The 7,388-nt window shown below is 37.7% G+C and overlaps 1 long non-coding RNA gene across 1 annotated transcript in view; it reads left to right on the top strand.

Moving 5' to 3' along the window:
* The first annotated feature begins 6,922 nt into the window (after nt 1-6,922).
* LOC102471616 (uncharacterized) overlaps nt 6,923-7,388 on the top strand; it is a 3,518-nt gene continuing 3,052 nt past the window's right edge. The window contains exon 1 of the long non-coding RNA XR_333773.1: nt 6,923-6,985. This is a non-coding gene — a long non-coding RNA (uncharacterized LOC102471616). The remainder of the gene's footprint in view (nt 6,986-7,388) is intronic.

Genomic DNA, 7,388 nt, shown 5'->3' with positions numbered 1-7,388 from the left:
GATTTCATTTAATAAAGTATATAAATCACATAAAAGGTGACCAAATTATTAAAAAAAATGAAATACAAAGTCCCCACCCAAAAGAAAACTACATAAAATAACTAGAGGCTAAATGTGAGTATAATCCATTTTTTTTCCCTCTAGATAATCCATCTTGCTTTTTTTCCTAGAAAAAAGTGATTGGTGAACTGACTGCGTTTGGGACTCACTGGTCAGGAAGGAATTCGTTTCTGGGGCAGACAGCTCAGACTGAGATCTGAAAACCTCTTCCTGTCCATTTTGCTTTTAACCTCAGAAAAAAATCTGCCATTTTTGGCATTGCTGCCTGTTTTCTCAACAGGGCATGGGATGAACAGAGACCTGGGGTGCTTTTTTAGGACTGATGGCCCCTGCAAAGCAGGAGGGAGAGGTGATTAAATCAGTCAACACCATTGAACTAAAGTGCAAAACCAGGTAAGATTGGAACAGAGTTGACAGAGCCAAATCCCAACAACTGCACTTATTTATAGGTGAAAAAGTTAAGAATTGTGTAAGCCGGTAACCTCCCAAGGTATGCAACTCATCATCAGAGGAAAGACTCGGACCCAGGTCTGCTTCAAGCCAAATCCCACAAGACTTTCTAGATGGCCTCTAGTTTAAAGTTGTGCTGGACATTTCTCTTTGATTCCCTTCCCTTTCACCATATTTGCCCTGTTCTCCACATTTTCCATCTAATTTCCTTATTCTTGAATCCAATTTCACATCTCCCAGGTATTTACCAGGTTTCCATTTATTTAACCATCATTACTACCCTGAGCATTACCAATCTCAATTTATTTTAATGTTTATTACTTGGGCTATTAGTGAGACGAACATTTAAAAAAAATCATGTATTGCTTTTTAAATATAGTTTATTCATGCCCTTTACCTGTTTTTTTTCCTCTTTGGGAAGTCCTCTTTACTTTATTATGTTTTATTATTTTAAAATTTTTATAGCCAAAGACTGCATGTGCTTGTCAGGGAGAGAAAGAGAGATAGAGATAGAGAAAGAGAGAAGGTACTTCCCTTCCCCAGGAAACATGGTCATACTGCAATATTTTTTTCCTCCATTTCTCTATTCTGTTAGTATTTTGGGCACACATACACATGTGTCCAGCATCTTTTTCAAGCCACAGGATCAGGAAGTTGGCCATGTGAGATCAGTTTCCTTAACCACTGTGATGCAGAGAGAGACAGAGAGAAACAGAGACAGAAAGCGAGAAATCACCCCCCAGGGGGGATGGCCATGTCGCAATCCCTTCTCCTTCATTCTCTTCTTGGGATCTTGGGCACACACACACATGCACCCAGCGTGAGTTTAAGCCACCGGGTCCGAGTCGAACCATGGTCGACTACATGGGAGTTCAGCGATATAGCCATTATGCAAACTGCTGGTCCCCAAATAATTTTTATTTTAAAGTTAAAAAAAATTAATCAGAGAGAGAGACATTATGCTGGGATCCATCGCTCATTTAGCTGTCCTGGATCACAGGCACGTGCCTACATACAATGTGCTCAGAGAGGTCCTGGGATGTGACACCAGGGATTTTCCCATGTGGGTCCATTTGTGTTATCATGGACTCATTACCTGGCCCCTGTTTCAAGTATTTACAATTTTTTAAAATTTTACAGTTTGCTTATAGAAACTATTTTCTATACAGATTTAAATCTTTATAAGTTTGAATGTTAATTTATCTTTTAAGGTCCCTAGCTTTGCTAATTTGTTTACACAATTTTTTTTTTCTTTTAAGCTTATAGAAATAGTTTACCATAGGGAGGTTTGGGGGGTTTTTATTGTTTGTTTTTTAAAAATTATTTTATTTAACTTTATTTATTTTAATTTGACCAGAGAGGGACGTAGTGAGAGAAAGAGTGAGCGAATGTAAGAAAGCAAGCCACCAGGTCCAGGACTCGAACCACGGTCAGCCACGTGGGAGTCCAGTGCTGTTACCTACCGTGCCACCTGCTGGCCTCCTTCATTGTTTAAAGTCTTTAATCAAACTTTTTTTTTTGTATGTTGTAAGTCAGAAATCTAATTTTATTCCATTTTGAGAATAATTCATTCTTTGAAGTCATAAAAATGAATGTGTTATATATCAGGCACATAGTGAATTTCCTCTATCAGGTAGGAACTGTTTTTATTTCCGTTTTTCAGGGGAAGAAACTGATGCACAGAAAGTTACAAAACCTGCCCAAGTTTAAGAAACAATACTTGGCTTCAGGTCGTGAGGAATCAAATAACTTTCAGTGGGTAGTTTGACTTGAGCAATTGGACAAAGATTTAAAAGTAAAATTTCAGAGATTTAAGTAGAATAAACTTTTCCTTATCATTTTATTTTTATCTTTATTTTCCCTTTTAACATTAAAAAAAGGACAAAATTCAGCTTAAGGCATTTTCTGACTGAAATATTAAGAGTATTAAAGGCTAAATAGAAAGTCTAATATAAAGACTATATTATAAACACAAATATAAATTTACAAATGTAATTTTATATGTGTTTCCCAAACTCACTCAGGGCATGCTTTCCCCATATCATGTAGCCATGAAAACGCTTGAAATCCTATCATTCCATTATTAGTTGCCTTTCTTTCCTCCAGCGGTGACAGGCACACTGTCTACCTGCTGACTTTCTTGCTCCCACTCTTCCTTGTGACAAATGGCCCAGATTTCCTTGTGTTTGGGATGCAGGGTGCTGCTTTGGAGCTTGCCCAAGCTCACTCTCCTAAACTAATCTCACATGTTTCAGCCTCATTAACTCTATACTCTAACAAGTTAAGTTCATTTGAGTTACATTTGTTAATTTACTCTGCAAGGGAATTACTCACACTGTGTCTATGGCTCTGTGCCTTAGTGGCCTGAGAGAATGATCATTGTTTATTCTCCGACAGTCATTTCACCAACGGGAAAAATTTCACTTCATCCATTTTACCCTAGTGCCAGATAGCAGCTTTCTATACTTGACTTCCTGCACCCAGAAACATCTTCTGTGTAAAGTAAGAACTATCAAAGCAGTTAAGAAAATAAATACACTTGGAGGACCTGGTGTAAACAGGTGAATATTACAGTGTATAAATTATGAAATACCTGTTTTAAACGGAAGTAATAATCAAGTTAATATCTCTTGTGATTCAAACAGAATTACCTTTCAAACTATACAAGTGTTTAAAGAGTTGGATATTTAACAGGAAGGAAGCAGAACCATACATAAAGTGAAAGAACATTTTAAGATCACTTTTAAAAAGCATGCCTTTGGGCTGACGCTGTGGTGGAGGGTTATTCCTCTGCTCAGGAGAAACCATATTCCACACGGTGACCCCGTGTGAATCCCTGACTTGGTCAGCCTGAAATATGTTGGGCACATATGTGAGTGCCCACTATCTGATGGGTCAGAAGATTAGAGGAAGGAAATTACGTGTGGCATGACCAGGTCCTGTGGGGCTTCTCTCTCTTTCATGCACACATGCTCTATCATGAATAAAGAAAAAGCCTTTTTTTTTTTTTTTAAATAAGAAGGAATAACATGCCTTTGTTGGAATTGGAGTGATTTTTGTTTTGAAATGTATGCCTAAATCCCATTTTAAAATTTGGCCTTATATTTGATTCAAATTCTGACCCAGTAGGTAATATTGGGTTTTGCCTGAAATCATACAAACTGTTTTGAGCTATAGAGTCTGGTAGTCATCTCTTAGTTTTCAAAAGAGCATTTTTTTCCCTTTTTTTGTGTTTTCCTCTCTCTTTCTCCCTCCCTTTCATGGAACCCCTCCTACCCCCCAAGTAGGAGCCAGAGTATGATGACAGGAGCCATTTCTGAGGTAATTGTCTTTGGTTCTCCACAGAAGAAACCCATATGAGAGAAATATCAAACCTCCTTCAGTTCTAGTTTTAGTTTACTACTCACCAGACTTAGGAGAAAAATGCTCTAGTCTAATGAGCAGTTTTTGAGAAAGAGAAATCAGTGTAGAAGATAAAGACACTCAACCTCAACTCTGAAACTCGGGCAGTTGTAGTACAGTCCTGAGAAGTCTCTGTGAGTAATTTAGAAGCCTAGACACATCAAAGAGCCAACATCTTTGTTTTAAAACCCAAGGATTCATTGAAATAGAAAAAGTTGCAGACACACAATGAAGGAGAAAAAGGAGGATTTGGACCAGACCAGAATATAGCTATTTCCATATTCTATATTCAATTCAGGATTTCCCCCATTTTTTAAAGTAAGGAGAAAGTAACTAAGCTAGCACAAAAACATACTGTATGTTATGTGCAGTTTATTGTGTACATTGTGCCTTACGTTAACTCTGGCGAATTGTCAGGTGTAACCAATCCATTGCTATAAGATATATATGATATCTTATACTTTCTTTTGTTGCTATAACATTCTTGGTAGAATAATTGCTTCAAGTATTGTTGAAATGAAATAGCAAGCATGGTGGAATCCTGCTTATAATGTTATCAAAGATTCTAGTGGACAGAGCAGGTCAGTAACGTCCCCCAGAGAATGGCATCTACTTAAAGCCTATTTATAGCTTGAGTTAATTCAGAAGAGAAAAGAATCTTACAACATTTATAAACAGTGAAAGGGACTTTCAATCTCAACTCTAGCCAGACTCTCAGATCTGAAAGAATCTGAGGTTGGGACAGTAAATGGCCCGTTCAAAGTCACTGAGGGAACATGGCAGGAATAGGATTGGAATATAGATTCTCAGGCCCTACTCTTTGGCTTGCCACCTCTGCTTCCTGTTATTTTAATAAGAGAGATTTTTGCTACAGGACTCATGTGCTTGCCAGAGAAACAGAGAGAGACAGAGAAAGCGAGAAATCACGTTCCGGGGGATAGCCACACCACAATCCCTTCTCCTCCATTCTCCTCTTGGGATTTTGAGCGTGTATGCACACACACCTGGCGTGAGTTTTGAGTTGCCAGGTCTGGGACTCTAACTACAGTCGACTACGTGGGAGTCCAGTGATGCAACCATTGTGCCATCTGCTGGTCCCACCACCTCTGCTTCCTGATTTCCCCAGATTTGCTTGTTCTGGCAAGGGAGAAAGCCTCTCTTAATCTGTTTCTGAAATAAAATTTTCTTCACCATTTGCAACACTCCAGAGAATAGAAACATAACAAAATCATTGTTTTGCATTAATTCTTCCATCTCCAGACATCTCAGCAATCAGTCAAAACTTTTATCTTTTTGCCTGAAGAGACAAGGACATTTAATTCACAACAATTTCCTTTTCCCCTTTTCTCAGCAACTCTATTAAATAAAACATGATAGATCACAGTCTACATTTGCATGCCAGCTCAAACAGAGACAAGGCTCTGCTAGAACAGAGAGGATCCTGCCCTTGCCTAAATATGACAGGGGCAAAAATAGAGGTTAGTACTAGGAGATGCTCAAATTATGCACAAGTGAGCATTTTCACTTAAACATAGGGCCCAATTATCAAGTGGAGTGAAAACTAGAAACTATACTAAAAATTAATAAATAAATTCTGATCAACAAAGAGCGTAGTCCTGCCTAATTAAGGCTAGTTTTTAATAACACTTGGATCTCAGAGAGCAGATCTGGGGCATACTCTGGCCAAGTATTCATTTTTCTATACTGGTCCTTTGAATTAATTCCCTCTTTCCCATAACAATTAGAATAGATTTTTTTTTTTTAAATCTGTGCATTTAGAGAGACTGCTCACCTTTTCTTTTTTTCTGAGTGCCCAGGGGTGCTTGTCTTGCATGTGTTTTAGAACAATTCAATATTTCTTGCAATCTTTTACATATGGAACTATTGATGATAGTGTCAACAGGACCATATGGGCATTGCCCTGTCTAGCCACCTGGTTTTATGCAGACAGAGGAACACATCTTAATTTATAGATTCTCTTAAATTAAAATTTTTTTCTTATTTATTACATTCAATCACTATATATCTTTACAATATAGAAAATGAATTTTCCCAGCATGAATAGATAGTTATGTTAGTCCAGTCAAAGATATTACCATACACATTGTCCTTGATGGATAATGGAAAGGTTATGGCTTGCTTAAGAGCCAGGGTAAATAGTGAGATGTAGACTTGAATGCCGGCCCCTGCCTCTCACTAACAATGATGTTTTCACTAATCTGTTTATTTATTCAAGGAAGTCTGTAAATGTAAAGATAAATGAGGTACAGTATCTTCCCACAAAATGTTTACCAACTGTGAAGGTGTGTAAGTGAATAAGCAGTAAGAATGGGGGTGATAAGTATCATTGTGATATAAGCCTGAGATTCTGTGGAAGCATGTAGGAGAGGTTCATAGTGCAATCAAGGGTTAAGAAAAACTTTTTGGAGAAAGTAAAATCTAAGCTGAAGGATGAAGAAGAGTTGGCTTTTTAAGGGGATGGGGAAACCAGGCATAGGGAATAATCTGAAGTTAGGAAGTCTGCCTTATTCAAGGGAAAAAATGTGTCATTTATGCACAGAATGGCTATATCATTGGCAATTTTGAGAAAAGAAGCTGGAAAGAGAAATTGCTTAGGGCTACATAAACCCTGTTAAAGGTTTTTGGACTTGCTGTTTATCGCAATGGGAAACCATTGAATGGTTATTAGAATAAAAGTGACAAAGGTAAGTTTATATGACAGAATTACTCATGTTAGGACGTGGATGATGGATTATATATCAATAGAAGCTCTGAAAATCTATTATTGTCACATCCTGGGATCTCTATCTGCAAACTCCTTAGCCACAAGTAATAAGAAGGGAACCTACTTAGAAAAATGAGCAAATGTTAATAATTCTGTTGACTTGGCAACCAAATTTCATAATCTTTCCAAGTTCCCAAAACAGAATTCTCCATTGTTACATTCTCCAGAGGGGCAAGATCACTGAGTTTGGCATAGCTGACTGACTACATTTAGACTTGTAGATATATCACCTCTTGTTTCAGAAGATCTGAAAGTCTTTCTATGTCTTAAAATTTCTTCTACATGCAGGTTGGTGGTTATAGCTCGAGCAACAATGCTCATAACACTAGCAATAAACTGTGTCATCCCAAATTCCCAGAGAACACTATCTTTCATGGTCTTAGTGCATAAGCTCTTGGACATTCGGTGATTTATTCAGAACACAGTACTTCTTTTCTTCTTTGGAATCTCTTTTGTATGACCCTTAACTCAAGGTCTCTTATTTTAATTCTCTGAACTCTTGGATAGAGAGAATTACTATGTGATTCTAAGCCTGTGAGTCCTCCAATGACTTTTAAAAAATGACTTCAAATTATTTATTATTATGTGTTAACTTGCTATAGGGCGTGTTTACTCACTAGAGAGAGAGAGAAAGAGAAAGAGAGAGAGAGAGAGAGAGAGAGAGAGAGAGAGAGAGGGAGGGAGAGAGAGA

The sequence above is a fragment of the Tupaia chinensis genome, unplaced genomic scaffold (genome assembly GCF_000334495.1).
Source record: "Tupaia chinensis unplaced genomic scaffold, TupChi_1.0 Scaffold000093_1, whole genome shotgun sequence".
In the NCBI taxonomy this organism is placed as follows: domain Eukaryota; kingdom Metazoa; phylum Chordata; class Mammalia; order Scandentia; family Tupaiidae; genus Tupaia; species Tupaia belangeri.
This window is presented reverse-complemented; position numbering and strand designations above follow the sequence as displayed.